The sequence below is a fragment of the Amblyomma maculatum genome, chromosome 1, assembly GCF_055883805.1.
Source record: "Amblyomma maculatum isolate TAMU_Amacu chromosome 1, ASM5588380v1, whole genome shotgun sequence".
Lineage (NCBI taxonomy): Eukaryota > Metazoa > Arthropoda > Arachnida > Ixodida > Ixodidae > Amblyomma > Amblyomma maculatum.
Window position 1 is genome coordinate 184,781,898 of NC_139344.1, and position 9,456 is coordinate 184,791,353.

At 47.4% G+C, this 9,456-nt stretch overlaps 1 long non-coding RNA gene across 1 annotated transcript; it reads left to right on the forward strand.

Moving 5' to 3' along the window:
* Positions 1–6,284: 6,284 nt before the first annotated feature.
* LOC146205104 (uncharacterized) lies at positions 6,285–8,677 on the forward strand. The gene is made up of 3 exons (XR_014703128.1): positions 6,285–6,505; positions 6,588–6,748; positions 8,284–8,677. It is a non-coding gene; the product is annotated as an uncharacterized LOC146205104 (long non-coding RNA).
* Positions 8,678–9,456: the final 779 nt, after the last annotated feature.

A 9,456-nucleotide genomic window follows, 5' to 3' on the forward strand; every position in this document is an offset into this window, starting at 1 on the left:
AACAATGCCCTAGCCGACTACCTCCGTCTCAGGCCTCTCGCCCCGTCCGAAAGGTCATTTGTGAAAAATGAATCCAAAGCTTGGTGTACCAAATCCAGCTTTGAATGCCAGTCATGGTACCTTAGAGAAAAGAAGAATTTTATAGAAAGGGTGAAGTAGTACACAGCTACCACCAGACAAAAGAACAATAAGCGAAGCGCGGTTGCGGAGCTCTGCAATGCATACGAGGCACTGACGGGGCCATTGTGCTGCAGACCAAGTAAAATGCGCGTAGAATGCTGCTTGAGTCATACGACATTTAGCAGACATTGAGAGCTTTTTCTTTTTATCGTACTGTCACAATACTTGTTTAGTGAATTGACGGCTGACATATGTTGAAAGCCAAGCTGCAGCTCCTCCGCACCCATACCTTCATGAGAGAGAGAGAGAGAGAGAGAGAGAGGGAGAGAGAGAGAGAGAGTAAACTTTAATTCTTTAACGGAATAGCGTGGTTTCCTCAGTCCAGGATACCATTGGCCTGGGCTGTCTCCCGGGCCCTGGTGAGCAGGCTGCGCTGCTCAGAGAGACACGTGTGGGCCAGCTCTGCCTCCCACTCCGCTTGGCTGAGCGCTCGAGCTTTATATTTTTATAATTGCTCTTTGCAGTTACATATCATGTGAAGAATGTCCGAGACTTCACCGCATGCAGTGCATGTGTTATTTTTGAATTTTTCGAGCCAGATTTTGTGGTATTTTGCTACGTTTGGGAATGTCCTAGCCTGTATGTTCCTCCAGGTTACTGCCTCCTGTCTGCTGAGGTCTTTGTGCGGTTCTGCGTATCGTTTTCTTTTTAATTTGAAGTACTGTATTAGTTCCGCATATGTGAGAGGGGTTGAAGGCTCTGGGGCAGCTGACGCAGGCGCCCGGAAAGTATGCCCTCGGGCTATCCTCTCGGCAGCCTCGTTGCCGTCGATTCCCTCGTGTGCCGGCATCCACATGATTGTGTGCTTCATGTTGCCCGTCTTCTTTTCCTGCTCCATTATTCGGTGTGGCTGTTTGCATACGCGCCCCAGGAGGAAGGCACGACAGGCCTTTTGGGAATCGCTCAGTATTATGTGTTTTCTACCTTTGCTGTTGGCGTGTTTAACTGCAAGGGCGATTGCAACTTCCTCTGCATCTTCTATGTGGTTATTGGTCTTAATCGATGAGCTGGTCACCTCTCTTCCGGTGTGGTCAACTGTGGTGGCTACCGCCGCTTTTCTTCCCATATATGGACTGGCGTCTACATAGTGTATGCCGCTATTATTTCTGACGACGTTGTTTTGTATGTGGCGACTTCTCGCTTTTCGTCTTTCGTTGTTGTGTAGGGGGTCCATGTTTTTGGGAATTGGAAGGACCTGGTATTCAGCTCTGCTTTCGGAAGTGAGTGTTTCTCGTCGATGGGTCGTCCCATGATGTTCAGTATAGGTGTCTATCAGTCCAACTTTGTTCTAGTCTGCGCGTTCTTGGCAGACCAGGATTGCTTCTTCGTGTTCTTCGTAGGTGGTCGAGATGCCCATTGCCATAATAGTCTCTTTGGATGCATGACTTGGTAATCCGAGTGCTAGTTTATAAGCTTTCCGAAACTGCGCATCAATTTTCTGTGATTCCGTTCTGGTGACGTTGTGGTACGTGAGGCTATAGGTCCAGCGGGGGACTATCACCTCCGTTACCGCAGCCCGCACATCATACGCGCCTAGTTTTTATCATCCAACGGGCGAAAGTGAGGGTGCAAAGTTACATCAGCTGTTGTACCTTCGGATTTGACGAGCACCGATAAGCCACAGCGAGCGCAACGCCGCCACACGGCCGCGCGCTTGCTCTGGCAGCCTTCGGAGCAGCCTGGTTACTTTTGGCAAAGACGGTACATTTGAAAACCGCTGCAGTGTCCCTTTAAGCGCGTTTGACAAACACAGGTTAGCAATGGCCTTTTTAACCAGTTTGGAGTGCTCTGAATGGAAATGCAGTGGCGCCTTGTCACCTCTGGGTTCATAGGCCTAGCACACTTTCCCCTTAGTGAAATGAAATCTTAGATCAAGGAATCTGATTGACCCTTGCATAGGACTCTCGTGCGTTATAGGTAACACTGGAGAGCATGAGTAAAGCAGGCTACAGCCTCTAAGGTCACCCCAAGAGGGTTCGTGCCACCGCCATCACAAAGTACTAGGTAGTCGTTGACATACATGAACGCCTTCCACACGTTGTTTCCCGTGAGGGTGTTGAGAAGTGACCTATCTTTTTGTGCAAGGTATAAATCACTCAGGGCTGCTGCAATGCACGTCCCTATGCACACGCCGCGTTTCTGAAGGTATAGGTCCACTTTCCAAAGCACATAAGTGGATCTAAGGTACACAGAAAGTTCTAAAAACCCTCCTGTCGACAACCCGCAGGCGTTTTGGAACGTTATTGCTCCGTAAGTACCAAGACAATTATTTTTTCACGCAAACTAGCATTTCGTCCTGGGGGAATAATACAAATCTTTAACATCTGCCGAGCATGCCGCAAATTCACTGCTAGAATCGCCGCTTAAAAACCTAATCACACCGTCTGAGGATTTCACCAAGAAAGGGCCATCACAGGTTAGCAATTTTAGTTCTTCCTGTATGAACAGGGCGAATGTTCTTTGCCTTTCTCAGATCCTATGAGCTTTAGGGGCCAGTCAGGTTTATGGCCTATACTGTAACGAACATGCCAAGGGATGGTTTTTTGCTATTTCCAATATCATGCACTAGGCAGTCAAGCTTCAGGTTACCACATAGCTTCTTAGCAATTGACTTTGCTTTCCTTAAAACGGACTTGCTGTGCTTGTTAAAAACGGAACTGATGGCGTCTAGCGCCTTAGGACGGCATATATCTTTGACATCACAGCGAATCCTCCATCTTTGTCCGAAGTCAGCAACGAGAGTGAATAATTTTTCAAGTACTTCACCGCACGTCCGATAGGGAGGCCTCTGTAGCTGAACCTGCAACGCGACCACGTCTACTCCCTTAAAAGGACCATTGCTAACCTGTGTTTGTCACGCGCTCAAGTTGTTCATTCACACAATGGAAGCTAGCTTTCACCGCTAGATTTAACGCCTTATAGGAGCTGGGTATCCCTTACACCTATACTTGTGTCCGTCGCGGAACGATTAAGCAAGAAACAAATTGCGCGGCAGCAGCAGGAACCGAAAGACAAACGAAGGATTGTGGCCCTTCCTTATGTCCATAACATAACTCTTACCGCTTCAAAAAGATAGGCCAAAAAGCTCGAGTTAATGCTGTGCTCACAGCCCCGAAAAAACTGCAGAGCCTCTGACGGCGCGTCACGCCGAAGACCCAGAAATACTGCGCGGATGTACAGGGTGGTCCACTCTAAAGGTATATTCACACTTGCGACTAGATGAGGACGCGCGACTACCAGTCGCGCGACCAGAGGAGAGGAGCTCGCCACTACCGATGTTCACACTTGCGACAGTCGCCTTCTCGTTCTGTTCTCGTTCCGAACGAGTTGGGAGTAGGAGAGCTGCTGGGCGATGACAGTGAACGTCGGTAGCTGCCGCTTGCCAGACACTTCAACTTTTTCAGGCGAGCCGGTACGCATGCCGCGCTCTCGTGTTTCCAGGAGAACGCCGACGACGAATAGACGACGTCAATCACCGTGGTGTCAATACAAAATGTTGCACCTGCGTGAAAAACCCATTTCTCAAAAGTTCATGGTACTTACCGGATAGTCCGAATATCTTTCCTATCTCCTCCCAAGCCATATCCTATCTCCCTGCCTTTGAATTCCGGGTGCCGTTTGTTGAAAAGGTAGGGGTATTCTTTAATTGCATTGAGAAGGTGCTCGTTCGAGTACTCCGGGACCTCACTGATTGGTGAAATGGTTTGCGACTAGTAGTCGCGCGACTGGAAATTCGAGCAGTGCCCGATCGGCCCGCGGCAGTCGCTTTTCGACCGATGCGACCATTTGCGACTGTCGCTTTTCGACCAAAACGGTCGCGCGACCGCTGCTAGTCGCAAGTGTGAACGGGCCTTAAAGGGGTCGTGAAACGTTTTCCGGAAATTTTGCACGGCTTAGTTAAATGGAATCCTTGTCCTGCATCATATAATATACCTCGATTCGTTTCATCGCCCGCGTTGATTTAATAGCGACAAAAACAGAATTTCGGTTTCCTAGCGCGCGTCCTCCTCAACTCAACAGAGACGTCATAGCGCTAAGCCAATGAGAAGCTCCCGTTGCCGGAGCCTGCTGAGCCAAAGTTGACCAAGCTCGGTGTATTTTAGAGGTTCTAATTGTGCCCTACTCTACGCTCACACAGGGTTTTTTAATATGGCCGACGCCTAGGTTCCTCCGTGGGTTCCAGCGTCGCTGTGCTGCTATGGGCCTGGTGCGCTGCAGCTTTGGCCGAACATGTGGCGCCGTCTGGGAGGCGCCGCTGTAAAACGCGGCTGTCTGGATCCGCAACCGTGGGTAGCACCGACGCTGTGTTCCGATTTCTTTTTGGGTCCCCGTAAGAATAAAAAAATAAACACCGACTGAAACAAGGGCCTGTACTTACTTAGTCATTTCGAATCTCATATCGCACCCATTGCTTTTCGTTAAGGCTGCGCATTTCCCACGTTTGTTTTTTTGTACAGTACTTCACGCTAGGTTTTTCAAGCATGCACGAGCAATCGCTAGCACGCGAAAATCACAAAATAAACGGGTCTTTTTTTTTTTTTTTTTTACTTCTGGACCCAACTTGAGCTTTAAAAGTTGTGACAACTACTAAAAGTTGTTGTAACCAGAGCTGGCAGGCCTTCGGACACGGCCTTTGTTGTAGAGAGCGCGGAGCCTTCCTGCCAACGGGAACTTTTTTTTTTTTTCTAACGACTTCCTAATGATAGTTTCCAGCTGTTCTCGGCGCTCGCTTTTGGGAAGCCTAGCCTGACGTAGAAGACGTAGAAGCACGACATGGAGAGCGAAGCACATTGCAGGAGTGCGCGCTTTCTGACTTGCCACACGTTCATGGTTCCCCGCAAAGAGAAAACGTTCTTTTAAACTAACAGCTCGATCTGCTCTTGTGTTTATGGGTGTCATAATAGTTATATAAAAAAAAACCATCGGGAAGCAATCGAAAATCAAGTTCTTTTTGCGATTTCCTTGGAAATCATACGAGAGCAATGTGTCGCATCGTTAACAGTGGCACCCGGCCTTGCAGACGCAACTGGCATCCGTGATATTGCGTGGGTTCGCCAACAACTACATACAAAAAAAATGAATTACATATGTGGTGAAGAGATGCCGAAAGGGCCGAATAAAACTTATTTCCAAGCTGACGTCGTAGAAGGTGGTTTTCATTTCGGCAGTGCATTTTCTGAAGATATCCGAGGGCCCTGCACTGTGAAGTTTCCCGCGCACTTCATGCACGTGCTGGCTTCGTACAGTTTCTTACCGCGCACCAAGCAGTTATTCTTGAATTAAGTCTCAACATTCCCGATCGCCCGAAATCCCCCGAACAGCACGCGCTGTGGAGCTTGCTCAGCCATGGCTGTTTTTCCGCGCACTGAACCGTCACCACTCGTTTCGACGCATCGAGTAGAAAATAAAAAATACGGTAGAAGTGCCGAGCGCCGAAAAGGCCCCACGCCTTAGGCTACATCTCCATATACAGCCTGCTCGTCCCGTATTGGGGAAGACGTGTTTTTTTTTTTTTTTTTTTATTTTTTTTTTTTTTTTTAGAAGCCTTTCTATTGACCAACGGAGCCCAGCTCTCGGCTGTCGCTTCTGGGGGGTCTAGCAGGCCGTTTCCACTTACACTGCCACCGAAGCGAAAAGCCAGTGGTGCGCATTGCACACTGGCTTAGTTTTCGTTTTATTTATGTCTTTACTTTCAAAGTGCCATATTGTTCGGGGTCCGAATTCCTACTTCAAAGAAGAAAAAAACCCGTAGAGCCGCCAGCAGAAGCGCTCGCGCGCCGACGATGCGCTGCGCCCCAAGCGCCGGCGGCCTTCTACCAGACAGCATGAATGGGTAGCGGCTTTCTTCGCTTTGTTTTTGGTTTATTTTTCAACACGCACACATGGTACATGTGTCTGTTATGTACGCGTGTGACGCGAGGCAGGAAATGACCGACAAAAGTTTTCTTTTCACAAGGTTTCTGCCGAGAAGAGTAGACTTCGCGTTCACTCCGCCGCCTCTCTTCGACGAGCAGACATACCACATATGGGTGCGCCGGCGGGAGGTGGCGCTACTTGTTCCGGAGCAGTGGCGCCTCCATACCAGCGCACTAGGCCCATAGTGAACTAGAATATAGTCGCTACTGTTAAAACATGGTTACATCGTGGGCTTTGAGCCTTACGCCGACGCAACTTTTCGGGTGCCAGGTCGGCGAAGATGGACCCTGCGAGCGACCGGTACAGTAACACTTGTGTCGAGAGGCCGCGGTAACCGCGGCACAACTCCGGCTTGCAGAAGCCCCGACCGTCAGCCTCCCGATCCCAGCCGTTTCGGAACTACGCATTGGTATGTATGTCCGAGTCTTGCAGCCTAGCCTACGTTTGACCGTTGCGAGAGTGCGCAATCGCTAACCGAAGCTTTCGAACAGGTGCAGCTGCGGGCGGTGCGTGCCGATGCCGACTGCTCTTGAGAGCATCTGGCGAGATCCCGGCGGCGACTACGTAGTTGAAGCAGCCGTCTGAGTGTTACAGATCATCCGCATTTACTCCAAATGCTTCTTGATCATGGACTGCTAGTTGAGAACACAAGGTAAGAACCTTGAGCGAAAGGCGACATAACTTGAACAAGCGGCACCTGTTTTTCATTTTCTCGAGCAAGAAATGCTGTAATGAAATCTATTGCGGAAGGCAGTGTTAATAAAATAAAGCTTCCCCTTTAACGTTACTTACCTGCGATCATCTACACTGTCTACAGTGTTGATATTGCGCCACGTTAGTGCGAACACATCGCTGGTTTTCATATTTTTCTTGTTTTCGTAGAAGCGCATGAACATGACGTTTCACCATGCAAATTACTGGTTTGCTTAATTCCATGCACGAGTAAATGAGAAAACACGCATCATCTGATAGTGTGAACTTGCTAAATGGAAAGGGCATGCACATTGATGTGAAGTAACGAGGGGGGCGGGGGACGCTGTCCGGACACATTTGCTTGTTTTATTAGCCAGGTATGACCTTCAGCAAGTGCAGCACTTCAAAACATAAGTACATAAGGAATGCCACAAGAAATGCAGTAAATAAGTACAAAAGCAATCTCATTTCGGAGGACTCTGTGCTAAGTGAAATTGCATGCAGTGAAGTAGCCTGTCTCCTGCGGAAGCCGTGGGAAAATGCACTAAAAAACGACACAGAAAAGAAAAACACACAGAGCAGGACTGGCTTCTGCAGACGATCACTAACTAGCCCGACAACTGTTGTTATAGCCTGTCCCCACTTGCTGCCAGAACAATCACCATACCAGCACTCAAAGTTTTATTTGCTAGTTTTTTTTTTTACCCACTTGCATTAGGTGAGTGTTGTATAGTGTGCAAATATAATTAAAAAAATTGACTTCACTGATACCATCATCAACACCTGCACACAGTAAACCTCTCCAAAATGCTTTGACACTGACATTTTACGTGTGCTGAAATGTAACAACCAAAAAAAAAAAAAGAAAGACGTTCTCCCAAAGGCCAGTACACCGAAACTTCCACAGTTTGAGTAAGTGTTGGAAATTTTACAGTTAGCAAATGAAGTTATAGAGTAGTTTTGCGGCACTTGCAGAAAGTTTGGCACGTGCCGTGTTGTGGGAAAACAACGGAGAGCTGTTGACAGAAGTGCACTTGTAGTTTATGGCTCCTTCGAATAGAATGACTCCATGCACAGAGCTGCTTAATGCATAAGTCGCATACTTAACATCTTCGTGCTATGCGGATGATATCAGCGTGGACATTGACATCGGCCACAACACTAGTATAGAGGGTGTAAGACGACTACCAGGTTTTGTCAGTCAAAAGCTGCATTGCCTTCAGGCATTATTTTGCTGCAGTAGCAAATTGTGATTGCACTGGAGTTCTAATATTGGGTGGGTCTCATTCTCTCTCAATCGCCTGCAGCAGAATTCAAAGTTTGCCATACTTCCAGGGAGAATAAATTGACAGTGAAAGTTACACTGTACAGCTTCTGTTAGACGGGAATTAATTGTACAGATGCATGAATAACTTTCAAATTTGTAAAAGACCTAAATCATATTTTCATTTTGCTATGCTGAAAAGTGAATATTGCTTTTTCTCTTGTCAACAGGAGGCACCACTACATCTGCTACAGCCAGCTTGCGCACTGGCTTTGGGGATGCCTCAGCAGACATCACAGTAAAGTCCTCCCTATTTGTAATGCAAGCCAATTAAGGGAAAGGTTTCCATCTGACAGTTACACTGGCTTCCAGTTTGTGCAAGGTTTGTAGAGTCATCACCTTATTCATTCTGAAACAAGCCGGAAAATATGAGAAGAGAGAATTGCAGGACAGCTGGACTAATAACTGGAATTTTACTAAAGGATAGAGGCAAAAGAAGACTTGCACAGAGATGCACATGTAAAAAAGGCCCCAAAAGACTGACCGATTTCTTAGCCACACACACGTCCTTAGCCTTTGCAGTATAGTGTGCCTTTGGACTTGGATCTGTGGCTTCCCTTTTGTAACGAGTGGTTCTTGACCATAAGGAATTTGCTTTTTTTTACATTTTGATTTTTTAGACCCTTTCTGCTTTCCACGCTTTCACTGCTTTGAGGGGTTTTTCGTGCACGTGCATTTCTGTGCGAATCTTCTTTTGCCTCTTTCCTTCAGTAACATTTCAGTTGTTAGTCAAGCTTTGTCTTGTGCTCCTCTCACGTGTTTCGTCTTCTGGCTGGTTTTAAGATGAATCAGTACCAACTCATCCAGTTGTTAGTCTTGTTGATATCACTAGCCTGACTGCACCTACTGCTGGGTAAATGCTTCTCCCATATCCATCCGAATAACCCGATCCTGTGCCAGGTGCATGATTCTGGCAAACTTCCTAATTTCATCTGCTTGCCCGAGTTTCTGCCGCCCCCTGCTAAACTTGCCTCCCCTTGGAATCTAAAAGACATATATAGGCTCACTTAGAATGAATTTTGTGTACTCACTCCCTTCCTTTACCTTTGACGGGTAGAATTTTTCTTCTTTTGGAACTGACCGCAGATACATCAGCTGCATCCATATGATCCCCGCAGACTTCCTAATCTCATCTGTCTGCCCGTATTTCTGCCGCCCCCTGCTACGCTTGCCTTCCCCTGGAATCTACAAGACATATATAGGCTCACTTAGAATGAATTTTGTGTGTTCACTCCCCACCTATACCTTTGATGGGTGGACTTTGTTTTAGCACTGACCGCAAATGCATCATAATTGTGCAGTTGTGTATATACCTGCTTGTATAGATGTCTCTCCCATATCTA